At 39.7% G+C, this 13,913-nt stretch overlaps 1 long non-coding RNA gene across 1 annotated transcript in view; it reads left to right on the top strand.

The window, feature by feature from the left end:
* Positions 1 to 13,913, top strand: part of LOC140699338 (uncharacterized) — a 48,439-nt gene that overhangs the window by 21,257 nt on the left and 13,269 nt on the right. Inside the window, exon 2 of the long non-coding RNA XR_012077434.1 lies at positions 10,229 to 10,411. This is a non-coding gene — a long non-coding RNA (uncharacterized lncRNA). The remainder of the gene's footprint in view (positions 1 to 10,228; positions 10,412 to 13,913) is intronic.

The following is a 13,913-nucleotide window of genomic DNA, read 5'->3' as shown; positions in this document are numbered from 1 at the left end:
TGAGAATGTACATCCATGCAAAAATTTGTACACAAATACTAAGGCAGCGTTATTCAAAATAACCGAAAGTGGAAATAATGCAAATATCCATTAACTGATGAATAGATTAATAAAATGTAGTATATCTACATAATAGAATATTATTTGGTAATAAAAAGGAATTAAATACTGTTACATGCTAGAACATGGATGAACCTTGAACACATTATGTGAAAGAAGCCAGTCACAAGGATCACATATGGTATGATTCTGTTTATATGAAATATCCAAATTAGGCAAATCTGTAGAAGCAGAAACTAGATTAGTAGCTGCCTAAGGATAGGGTGTAGGCAGGGGAGGTTAGGATAAAATAAGCAGTAACTGTTAATGGGTATGGGGTTTCTTGGGGGGGGCAATGAAAATGGTCTAAAATTTATTGTGCTGACAGTTGCTAAACTCTGAAATATACTAAAAACCATTATATTGTACACTTTAAATGGGTGAAGTATACAGGATGTGAGTAATATCTCAATTGAGCTGTTGTAAAAAATAAATTCAGTCTACCATCAGCTGCTTGGGTAAAACTATATAGTGACAAGGGCAGAAGCATGAAAATCAATTAGAAGGCTTTTGCAAAAGCCAGATATGAGATGATGGTGGCTCAGATCAAAAAGACTGAGTGGTAAAGGTGGGAGAAGTCATTGAGTACTGTATGCCTTTTGAAAGATGAAGCAGTATCCTTTACTTCTGATTAAGTGTTAAATATGAGTTTGGGTAAACGTCAGTTTTAGGGAATGAGCAACTTTTAGGGAGAGTTACCATGTACTGTGAAGGCGTTATTACTGGAAGAAAAAATTATTGAGGAAACATGAGATCTGGTTAGTTTAATTTTGGCTTTGCTAAACTTGAGATCCTATTAGACCTCTAAGTGGAAGTGTCAAGTGGGCATTTCAACCTGGCATTTCAGGGGAGAGATAAAAACTGAAAAATAAAGTAGGGATGATCAGCACTTAGGTATTTGAACCCTGAGATGGAATGGTATCACCTAGAGAATGCGAGTAGAACAGAGAGTAAGAATTCCAATGATGGAGTCCTGGGACATGCCAACATTGAGATGTTTTAGAAATGAGAAGAAAGCAACAAAGGACATGGAGAAGAGGAGGCTATGGTGACAGGAAAAAAGCAGGTAATTAAGGAGTCTGGGAGCCAAAAAAAGAAAATGTTTCAATGAGGAAACAATCATTGGGACAAGTACTTCTGATAAGTCAAGCAAGATAAGAACTGAGAATTGACAAATGGACTTATCAGCTTGGAAGTCACTGGACTTCACAGAATTAGTCTTGCTGGAGTGCTGGGGGTAGGGACTGATTGGAGTGACTTCAAGAGAGAATGAAGGGAGAGAAATTAGAGAAAAACCTAAAGATAGTTTGTTCAACTGGTTTTTCTGTAAGTAAGATCTGAGAAATGGAGAGGCAGCTGGAAGTATGTGTCAGGAGAGGTTCTTTTTTTAAAATGTGAAAACGCACAGTATGTTTGTGTGCTGATGGGAAATATCCAGTAGATGAGTAAACAGGGAACATTGATAATGCAGGAGAGAAGGAGGCAATGGCAGGAGTCAACCCTTGAGCAGGGGGAAGAGCAGAGGTCTGGCGCCAGGAGGAGAGGCTGGCCTTAGACAGGTGCATGGACTGCATATCCACAGTACAGGGAGGCCAGTGAGGGCAATAGCTCAGATTCAGGTACATGTGGAAATTGGAGTGTTTAGACATCTTCCTTTCATTGCTTCTCTGTGAAACAAGAAGTAAGGTCATTTTCTGAGAATGAAGAGTGGAAGGGGAAAGGAGAGGATACTAGGATTTTGAGGAAGGAGAAGTTAAGTGATCTTTTGCAAAGGAAAGGAATGACTAGATCAGGTGGTTCATGTCAGTGGCTATTAATTAAAGTTTTATTGCTTATCCTGTGTGTTTTTTCCAGACACATTTAAATGTATGGGTACAGGCAGAGAGTGGAATTTAATCAAGGTTGAGGTTTTTCCAGAAAGAATAATGAAGGGGGGGAGAGAGTGAGGTAGTTGATGGAATGCAAGAAAATGATTATAATTATGGCCTGGGGAGTCTAAGCTGGTAGAGAGTGAACTGAGGACATTCAGGGGACTGAGGGACAGTGAAAGGATGGTAGGATAAATGGAGTGTGGAGGAGATTTGGAGAGCTTGAGAAGGGAGAAGCACATTAAGCCATTATCACATGTCACCACCTCTGCCTGGATTCATTTACAGGCACTTGTTAAATTGAATTCGATTTTAATGAATTAATACCATTGGCAAAGTTACATGGTATATTAGTTTCCTGGGGCTGATGTAACTGAGTGGCTTAAACAACAGAAATGTATTGTCTCTCAGTTCTGGAGGCTAAAAGTTCAAAATCAAGGTGTTGTCAGTGTCGATTCCTCCCTAGGGTTGGGAGGAAGAATCTATTCCTTGCCTTTCTGCTGGCTTCTGGTAGCCTCAGGCATTCTTTGACTTGTAGATGGTTTCCTCCCTGAATCTTTAATAGTCTTCCCTCTGTGCATGTCTTTCTTTCTCTGTGCATGTCTGTGTGTGTCCAAAATTTCCCCTTTGTACAAGTACTTCGGTCATATTGGATGAGAGCCTATCCTGATGACCTCATTTAACCTGATTGCCTCTGTAAAGACCAATCTCCAAATAAGATCACATTCTGAGATACTGGGGAGTTGGGACTTCAATATATTCATTCTGAGGGATGTAATTCGATCCACAACACAGAGTATCTTAAGTAGTAATACATATGCCAGGAAAATACACAGGCAGTTGTACCAGCAGCATATTTTGAACTGAGAATGGTCAAACTTGAACCTTAAAAAAGGGTATCTTTAGTTGTTTAGTGTTCATTGAAACAGGTACCAAGTCACTCATTACCCTTCATGTCTACTTGGGGTCAAGAGGGAGGTGGAGGTACAAGAGTAGAGAGTGAGAGAATAGAGAAGCCAGCAAAATTTCCTGGATAGGGGTCCAGACAGGAGCCTGGGGAAAAGTCATACAAAGGATTTTAGCCAGGCTATCTTGGCCAGGGATACAAAAAGCATTTCTCTACCAGGGTCTGAAGCTCCCCGTATCCATGGAGCAGGCTGGTCATACTGTTCTATTGGTACATGGACAGGCTGGCATTTTCCCAGCCTTAGGAAACCTGATTCTAACCACTGAGTCGGGAGAAGCTCTTGACACAAGGCACTCCTCTCTCAGTACTAAAGTACCTGGCAAAACAAATGCATTCTCAGGGGTGATCAATAGGTACCCAAAGACCTTTTTGAAAACGTATAGGAAGCAAGTGCCTACTGCCTGGGCTCTCAGGTATGGAGGTGTATGCCAGAAGAGTTATCTAAATAGGGGGTCTAAATTAAAACTTTGGGCAATCTGGCTCAACAGACTTCTGGAACAGTGATTATCAAACTCTGACCAATGAGACTCATTGGTTGGCTGCCATTTCAATGGATGAAAACCAATCCTGATTTAATTCATAGACATGGGACTGTTTACTACTCTGGGCAACTACGGGTCACTGAATTTTAGTCTTCATAAATTCAAGTTAGCACATTATAAGTTTACCGAGGCTGCTAGTTCATGGTTCTGCTAAGAGTTCTGGCTCCCACACAGAGCTTGGCGACGTTGCAAGCTCCAGCACAAACTCACATTCACACAGCTGGAATTCCCCCCGGTGTCAGGAAGGGTCCTTGTTGTCATTGTATTATCAGTGTCATTTTGGGTTGGCTGGTTGTGGTTTTTAGATTGCTGGTATTCTTGTTTTTTAATTACAAATTATTGTGGTTTCATTACAACATTATTAATTTAGTTTGTTTTTGGTTGGTTGTTGAACCCTACTGTGTATAATGGTGCATATTTGTACCAAGAGTATTTTTGGTCTATAATTACCTAATAACTAGACTTTAAGGCATATACATATTGTGGTTCAAATATGAATCATCTAGACCATCATTTCTAGAGCAGATTATACATAAGATATAGATATATACACATATGTGTATTTATAAATATTATATAATTAATAATTTTTATAAATTAATATATGTAATATATTTATGTATTAAATATTCCCTCTAAATATTCCCCCAAATAAGCTTATACAGTGGAATTTCTTGGTTAATAAATATTTGTGCTCTTTATATAACTTCCAACATATGATCAAGTTAGTGTAATACAATTTGGGGGTTATTTTTATAGGTGTAGGGCATTGTTTTATAATGAGAAATCATTATAGATGACTCTTGTCTTCTCTTCTATGATAAATAATAGGTTTTTATAAATTGTAAGCAGTAGATTAGCTGCATTTTCATATTTTGTTCCCCAGATTATGAGAGACCACGCCTTGCTTTTATAGGTCTGTTTCCTCCCATGGTCCTTATCCAAGGGATCTGAGAAACTGAAGCCTTGGCACTTATGTGGGATGACAGCTTAACAAAGTTACCGGGATGAGGATGTACAATAAAGTGGAGCAATTAAGAACAGGGGCCAGTTTAAATCCTGACCATATACTGGTGATGTGACCACGAGAAACCTTTTCAACCCGCTTGAGTTTCAACTTCCTCATCTTCATTTTCAACTTTCCTCATCTGTAAGTTGAGGAAATCTATCTACCTTACAAGGTTGTTACCAACTTACATGAGATAGAATATGTAAAATGCTTAGCACAGGGTTTGGCGTTTAGTATGTGCTCAAAAACAGCAACTTTCTTATTGCTGAGGTCATTACCTAATAGATTGCACTGCCATAACAGACAACACAAAAAAACTCAGTGGTTTATAGCAACAAAGATTTATTTCTTGAATTCTTTGCATGTCCATTGGAGGTCCGCTGGGCCTTTGCTCCAACTTGTCTTTGCTCTGAGACCCAAGCCAAAACATTGCTGGCTGTTGGGGCAGAGGAAAAAGAGAGAGAGAAGGAAAAAAAAAAACCCACTGCTGGCTCTTAAAGCTTTAGGCTAGGAGTTATACATCATTCTGGCCCACAGTTCATTGGCTAAAGCAGCATATGGCCACTCGCATGTTTAACAAGGTAGAAATGTATAACTGCCCTGCAGAAAAGGTACTACAAGGAAAATGGAGCATTTGGTGAGCAGTAATACCATCAACCATACAATTGCTAATTTACTGAGCATATAACCGTTAGCTCCTATTTCTTTAATCTAAAAGTTGACCCAGCTTAACAAGTAGGGTCAAAAGCCCCTGTCAGTGCAATCCAAGCTCTGTTTAAGAATAGTCTCTAAATAGATGCTACATTTAAGGCAACTATCCAGATTTTTCTCTTATACACAGATCCAAGTATGAGATGGCATCAGCTACCATTTCACAAATCCTCACAGCAGTGACTTCAGGCTGTCCTCACCGCTATGACTTTGTTTTCAGCCAGTCTCCCCACACCCAAGGTACTCCAGCGTCTTAGCAACCGCCCAGTGCTCCGCAGTACCCAACCATCTCGTTTTTCCATCTTGATTTCTTTCTTCCCTTGTTTCCTGAAGTAGCAGGTCTTGCTGGACCATAAATGTCCCGAAAGAATAAATAACTAAATGATTCATAGAGGAGCCATATAAAAAGGTAATATGATTTCCTGAAAGCTGAACTTACATAAGCAGAATAATGTCCACTCTCAGGGGACTTGTTTCTATATCCACCGTGGGCCTCTGGTGAGCTAGACTGGGAGCCAGGCTCTGGGCTTGCTCATGAGTGGGTCAGTTCACAGTCTGAGCACGAGTGGCCAGGAACTCAAGGGAAACATTTATGAGTAGGAAAGCTGGAGGAGGCCCAACCAAGCCAGGACAAGTCAAAATGTGAGTTTAAATAATTTATCTAATGGAAAAACACACCTACCCATGAGGACTCCTCCCCTAGAGGCCCTTAGATGCAAATCCACGTTTAAAGACGGGTAACTTGGGGGTCTGACGTTTTCCAGATGTGGCTGCATGGTGAGGATGAACAGATTAAACTCCCCAAAATTTGCAAGCAGTCTTGGCAAGCACGGCAAACCAATTGAAGTGTCACCTGGACATTGCAAGGGATCGAGTCTTGGCCCTGGTTCCAGGAAGTATTTTCATACTCCTTCAAAGTACGGGGTTGAGGCCCTTGAGATAAAGACACGTAGGTAGTCAGTGAAGCTCCGGCCTCCTACCTCCTTGCAGAAGCTTCCCCAAACTCCAGCCTCTGCTACCTTCAGAAACCACATCCAGCTGTATGCCACCTGCTGTACTACTTAACGCTTTTAATATTGAATTATTACTTTTAAACTGAACCTAACCTGACCTTTTCCCTCAGCATTAACAGCTGTGAACTCACAGCTTTGATGTGCTAATTATGTTGTCTGATATACATACAATGAACAACTCTCACAGTATTTACAAGGGCATTCATAGACCCTTAATATCACTTGTGTCCCACCAGTGATGCACACACTGAACTCGGGAGGTTCTTCATACATGCTATTTCTCTTCTCATCTCTGATTTTTATTTTTATTTTAGAATGCCTTTCTCCTCTCCATTTCCATTCTAGAAAAATCCTACCCATTATTCAAGTTCTACTTGAAACACTGCCTGTTCTGTGAAGCTATTACTTACCTAAAAGACACAATCTTCCTTCCTTTGAAACACTGTGGAAGTTCATCTTGACCTCCATAATGCTTGTCTCATGGTTAGCACACATTTGCCAAAATGAATTAAATTGCCTCCAATTCTGATCCCTGTTCCTAGTCTTAATGTCTGCTTGCTTTCTTTTTTCTTTCCTAATTCTTGCTATCTGCCTAGCCAGTATTATGACCATGCCAAGACAAGGCTCTGACTTTTTAAAAAGGCTGGTCTGGCGGTGTGGACAACTGAATTACTGTATGTCTTTGATCCTAAGGTTGTGCATGTGTCTCCACTCTGGGCCAGTCTCCATTACAAATTTGTCTCCCTCTCTATATGTGACGTTTATCTACTGAGCCCCTTCTGTGTAGGGTAGACAGGGTCATGGCACAGGGATATGTCAGTGAGTAAAACAGATCTTACTCCTGGTCCTTGTTCTCAAGGAGCTTACACTGCAGTTGGGGGAGACAGTCAGCAAATTGTCTTGCCTCACCTAAGCTTTCCTCCTACCTTTTAATCGTCTCCATTCTTACCCCAATGTCTGTATGTTCCAATTATTATCCTTTAAAGCCTAGTTCCAATGCCATCTACTTCATGAACATAAGACAAGTTAAAGAAGTGTGTACCATGTAGGCAGACAAATAGATTCTTATGCACATTCTCTCACCCATGCTACAAGCCCCTGAGGGCAAGACTTCACATCCTTTATCTTAATAGTGCCAAGGGCTAAGCCAGAAAAGGCAAGTACTCAGTAACTCTTTGTGAAATAAACAAGAGGTCCTCTCCCTTTTCCTAAAACACTGTACTTAGAGAACCTTCATCCATGCTCCTTCTAGGAAATCCGGTTCTGTTTCTGCCTCCATTCAGGAGTACATTACACAAAAGGTAAATACACACACACAATCCAGAGATGACAAGAACTTAGAACATTCAACATCACAATTCCCATGGTAGCTAAGGTTGCGCACCAGGAAATCTACCATGACAGCATCGTAATTTGGAAAAGCTGAGCATTTTTTCATATTGCTCATTCTGCTATTCTGGCCATAATAATAAACGATTACCTGAGTCACAAGCTGCTGAATGATATTCTGCATTTCTAAACCCGCCACTCCACTGCATGGTTACCATGAGTATAAAGTATTATTTACTGACAGAACATCTGAAGTTGTTTATGGGAGGCCTGGATCAGGTCAACACTTAGTGCCGTCAGTAAATACGCAGAAACTTCCAGTACTTTGGGCTGGGATGTCCATACATTTGTTCCTCTGTTTGCACAGAGCTTGCTACTTTCCTCCAGATACTTGGTTTTTATCTTAGGTGCCGTGCATAAACAAAGCCATGTGCAGTGCTGTGAGGGGTGCTGATCGCGCATGCGTCTGTTTACTTGGGGAATGTAAGAGCTGTGGGGTTTTAATTACCCTGAGCTGATAGAGATCACTTTGAAAAACAAACATATTAGTAAAAAAACAAGCAGTCTTGCCGCCAGAGGATTACAACTTGAACTCAGCATCGTAGAGCTGCAGAGCTGAAAGAAACTGCAAAGACTTGGGAGCCCAAGCCTCTCATTTTGCAGATTGGAAAACTGAACCCCAAAAGACAAAATAGCATGAAGAGCGGTTAAGAGCTTAGGTTTTTCTCTGAGACAGATCTTACTCAAATCCCAGGTCCACAACTTATCAAACGACCTTGGCAAGCCACTCAACCTTTCTGGGCCTCAGTGTCCTCATACGGAAAATGGTGACAATGATAGAAGTTGTAAAGATTAAATAGGATAATGGATATAAGGTGCTCAGCACAGTACCTGACAAAGTGAACAATCAATAATGCTAACTTTTTATCATTATCATCATCATCACCACCATCACTGTGTAAGGTCACATAGGTTGCTAGTAACATTACTCTTGCCTAATCTAATACTCTCTTACACATCCTGCATTTGTTTTTATGCAGAGGAAGAAATAAATATTTTGTAAGTCTTGTCCCAATAATCATATGGTCCAAATTAGCTCCCAAATCAAGTTTTACAGCAATTCAGTGTTCTGCAGTGCTCATCGAATCTTCCAATAATTGTACATTCTACATTGTCACAGCTCTAGAAATGTAGATCACTTAGCATGAATATATTCTTGTCCTAAATGTGTAGGCACTCAAGAGCTATTAATGATTTACCAAGATGTTTTACTTTGAAGGGTACAGAATCTCTTAGGATACTTGATTAGAATTATTTTACCCTTCCCAAAGGCCCCAAATTAACAAAACACGATGCTCTTTGTGGCTTGATCTAAATAGATCATCTGTGACTCAGAAAAGGATGATTTCAGAACATGACATGCAAATGCAGAATTCATGGATGTTTGTTTGAAATCTAGGCCCTTTTCGTTGACTACATACATTATAATTAGAAGACTAGCAGTTCTCACAAGGGGTTACAAGCACACCATTGGCAGTTATGTGTGAGATGCCAGAGAAAAGATTAATACTCTTTACTGAGTGGCTGGAGCTGTCAGCACCCAAAACAATTTGCTGTCTTAAAAAAAAAAAATGAGATTCCAGAAAAGGAAAACACTGGGAATTTGGATGATGAATAATACCCAAGAGAAGAGAAGGCTCTACTAGATTTTCTGTGGGATAGTGGGAGGAAAGAATGGAAGGATGATGTGATGGTCCTATCCAGCATGATATGGGACTTTCCATAGCAGATTGAGGTTTTGTGAGGCCCAGAGCTTATGCGATTGAGGGTAGCTTCTTTAAACAAAATAATATGAAATTATGAGTAAAAACTACTGGGGCCTCTCGCAAGGCTTTAGAAAGGGCCTTGGCAAGTGAGGGTCCCTAAAGCTTAAGTTTCATTGGCTTCATAGAAAATTTGGGTTTTGGTGCTTGATAGTTTACACCATTTTCACATAAGTCAGATGCACTAAATTGATTAAGAGCCTTAGGGGTTGAGGAATTGTGATTTGACTCCTGGGTTGACCCATTTATACGCTGTCACCTTGGACAAGTGTCTTAACTTCTCTGATCCTCACTTTCCCCAAAAGAGAAAAAAAATAGTATCAACCATATATGGTTCTGCAATTTTTTAATCCATGAAAAGCACTTAAGGAGGTATCTACCATATAGCAAGAGTTGAATAAATTGTATTATTTTTATTTCCTATACTTCTCATTCATTCTGCACCTTAGTCCTGTGAATATGTATTCATAAAATGAGGTTTTCCCCTTCTGAGTCAACTCTTGATTGTTTGAGAATTATGATTCTCTAAGTCTGTGTCTCTTGCTGCGTTTTCCAATACCTACCTAGTCCTCTTGTCTGTTTTACCTCTTGGGGCAGGATGAGAAGTGGAGTTCAAATCAGATCAGTTAGTATCCCCGGAAAAAGAAAAAGATATTCCAAGCATTTAATCTCTTCCCCCAGGTCAATTACTCTGTATCAGCTGTTGCCTCCATGTAATGGTCACAGGCATTGGAGGTTGGGGTAGAGGGGTGGATGCAGGTACAGACACCTGGGTCTTTGCATCTTGTTTCTTCCTCTGTTCGATTAAGAAGATGGAACATGAGATTGAGGGGTCATCCAACTCTATCTTTTCTTTTGGAAATACAGATGATGCCCTCAACTTAAGAAATAAGGGAGTGCGTTTTTTATCGAGAAGAACATTCTTGCTTCCTGGGAGTGACAGTCTCACATTTCTGACTCTGCCAGCAGGGACAAGCTTCAGCGCTGGGATCAGACACATCGTGTGGATTTGAATTCAAGTTCCACTGCTTACTCCTGTTGGGACCTCAGGCAAGTTAGTTTCAGGAGACAATAATAGCACCTACCTGCCAGGTTACTGTGAGGATTAAATAAAATATATATGTAAGCACATAGTGTAGTACCTGGAGTGGGGAGAGAGAGAGACAGAGACAGAGACAGAGAGAGACACAGAAACAGAGAGAGACAGAGCCAGAGCCAGAGACAGGGAGAGAGAGCGCACCAGCCCAAAGAAACCTGAAGTATTTGGTTGTTTCTCATAGTATGAAGGTTTGGGGCAAGTCCCAAGGGCTAATGGGCCTTCAAGGGGCAAAACTACTTCATCCTAATGTTCCAAGACCACCCGTGGTCACCTGGCATAGCAGGAGAAAGTGCTGTGATCTATTAGCAATGTCTGACATGGGACTTGGGACTTCTCTGACCCTTGGATGTGGGACAGAGGGTGTTGCAGCATCCTCTGTATACCTGCTATTTCTGGATTCTCTCCTCCCAGAGACAGATCATTTATCCGGGCTCTACCACTAGAGAAGATATGAGGTCACTAATTTAGGTAGTCGGTAATCTCAATCTTCAGAACTAAGAAAACCTTACTATTTATATAAAATTAAATAGTTATTCATAATAAGTATACCAAGAAATAGCCCAAGAAAGAAAACAAATCTCTAAGTTCTGGCCTATTTCTCTTCCTATTGCTTTATTACATATCTACTTGGACTCTAATTCCATTTAATCTCTTTGATTCTTAGTGGTCTTTGTGTTACTCTCTGTTGAGACAGAAAAAAAAACCTCTCCTGATTTACAGATTTCTAATTTAATATTTCAAAATAGATTGTATTCATTCTAGTTCATTGTACTGTGTACCTCATCTGGCACTAATCTTGGTACATAATAGGTGCTCAATAAATACCTTTTATGAATTAAGAAGACTTCTTTTATGCCAGCTCCCCCACTAGGATGCATGCCTCTGAAAGACAGATATGATGTATTAGTCATTATTTTTTCCCTTGCCCCCATTCCCTCAAGTGACTGGCATAGTATCTAGTACATGGTAATGACTCTATAAATATTTGTTAAATGAATGAAGTATTAATGGCAGGACTGCCAACCTTCATAGCTTCAAATTTCTTCTGCTATCTGTTCTGGCTTCTTGCTACATAAATCTTTCATATCAGTGCATTACAGTATTTGAGCATTTTCCATTTGAAGAGCTCACCAGAGACTATTCCCCATATAGAGGAACGGGCCCTGTATTATCTTATTACTCACTAATTTCATAAGAAGTGCTGTTTGCTGAATTCCCCCTACCTGCTTCCTCCTTGTTTTTCACTTTCCCTGCTGCTATCTGCTTTGCTCTTCGAGTGGTTCCTCATTCTATGGGAGACGCAGGCAGCCCTCGGGCACCCAAACTTCTTCCCAGTGAAACACATTCCCTCTGAAACAAAATCTCTCTTCTTCTTGTTCCACTGAAGCAAATTTACTGAACTTCCACGCCGCCCTTTGTGACTGGAGGAATTTCCATTTACCACATCCAGTAAGCACCTTTATAGATCAATGATTCAGCAACTGACTTTTAACACTCAGTCAATACGTGCTATGTTTCCATTATGTGTTGGTTAAATTTAATTTAAGACAAAGAGATTTCTTCACACTTTTATTCCATTTGCTTCAGTTTCCAAGGCAATTTGTGTTTATGCAGAAACCAAATGTGCTCTCTGCAGGCAAATGGATGCTGGTGTCTTATTCAACAGGTTATTCAACCTACTTACTTACCTACTTACCTACCTGCCTACCTACCTGTGTTCCTTCTCATGTTTCTAGTCTTAATTATTTTTTTCCCTCTGCATAAAACTGTTTGCTATTTAGTCTAAATTTATTTCATCCTTTTTTTGCATTCATTTTTTGTAAACTACTGTAAACCCATTTAAAACAATGTAGTTTATATAACTCAGAGAATATATATATATATAATTTGATATACTTAGCACAGACATAGGACCAAGTCCGGTTATAACGCCTGATGGCCAGATGCTTAGAGTCTTGCTAGAAGAGTAAGACTTACTTGGGGAACAGTGCAAGGGAGTGAACTACAGGCAGCAGCAAGTATGCAGAAGTTTCCTAGAGGGTGACATTTGAAGGGACATTCAAAATCATCCAGCTGAGGTTCTGGGACTTGCCTGAAGTCACATGAGTGTTTAGAGTTCTCAGATCTTCTAACTCCAAACCTTATGCTTGTTCCAGGTCCTCAGTACCTCACCCAGCACTTAACATGAAGGGAAATGTATATGGGGTCCCTTTAGGCAAGTCACTTAGCGGATGTGAAATCATTTGCCATCATAGAGCAAACACCATGTATCCTCTAAGAATTACCAAAGCAAATATCTGCCTTAATCATAAAGTCTTTTTCAGCATTTTTTCCTGAGTCTAATGGAACTTAGGTATTATTTTGATTGGCTGAAAGACTGCTTTGATTCTGAATTAATTCAATATAAAAAAATTTTAACATTCATTTCTCTCCAAGAAGTATTTGAAGCAGCTTATGGGAGGAAAAATAAAATTAATAAATTAGTAACAAAAAAGGACATAAAGCCCTGAAAACACTTGGTACTAAGTGACAGTATTTGTTATTTTTTGCACTTTAAACATGGTTCTGAGCTTCCTGGAAACCCAATCAAAAAGGGAAGCAAAATTAGTTGCATAGTTCTCTTTAGCTAAGGAGCAGAATCGTATTTTCTCAGAAGACAAGGATTTTTCTTATGTCAAATTCTGAGATAATTTTCTCATAGGTAGCAATATATGGAGGAATGTAATAAACAACATTTTCAATAACAACTCACAGCTTAGTCAGGAACAAAATTTACACAACTTTTTTGTAGCAATTCTAACAAAGAGAATATGATGATGTCTGAAATTATGAGACAGCTTCTGTGAGAGACCCAGCAGTCAACCTGATCAAAGGAAACAAATGTAGGTAATCTAGAGAAAAGGGCAAATTACAGGAGTCTTCAATTATGTTCCCTCATTTTTTACTCTCTTCCAGGCTCTTGACAGCTTGTAGATAATACACAATTTCAAAACCTTAATCTCCGGTAAGAACACAAGGTTTAGTTATCCCTAGGACTGTTTGAAATTGAAAGTAAAGTTAAAACTGACGTGTAAGCAGTGTTAAATATTGGCTCATCTCAGTCCTAGGCAGTATTCTTGCTTTGAGTGAAAGGCCTCCACCCACCCAGAGATCAGTTAAACTTCCTAGTCAGAAAGTTTAACAACTCCAAATTGCCTTAAGAGGGCTTCTTCAGTTTCCTCATCTATAAAATGGAAATAAGGGTTGCTCAACTCACAAAGTTGCCAGTGGGGAGTGATTGTGATAATAACATGTGAACGTACTTGGCATCTAGCTGGTTCTCCATAAAATGCTGCATGTGTCAATAAATAAATGGGTTTCAGTTGATAGTATAAATTTCCACTGAATACTGAACACTCATCATTCCAAAAGGCACAACAAAATCAGCCTTTAAAGGACATGTAATGCTCTCTC

The sequence above is a fragment of the Vicugna pacos genome, chromosome 11 (assembly GCF_048564905.1).
Source record: "Vicugna pacos chromosome 11, VicPac4, whole genome shotgun sequence".
NCBI lineage: Eukaryota > Metazoa > Chordata > Mammalia > Artiodactyla > Camelidae > Vicugna > Vicugna pacos.
The sequence above is the reverse complement of the archived record's forward strand: the minus strand, read 5'-3'. Positions and strand labels throughout refer to the sequence as shown.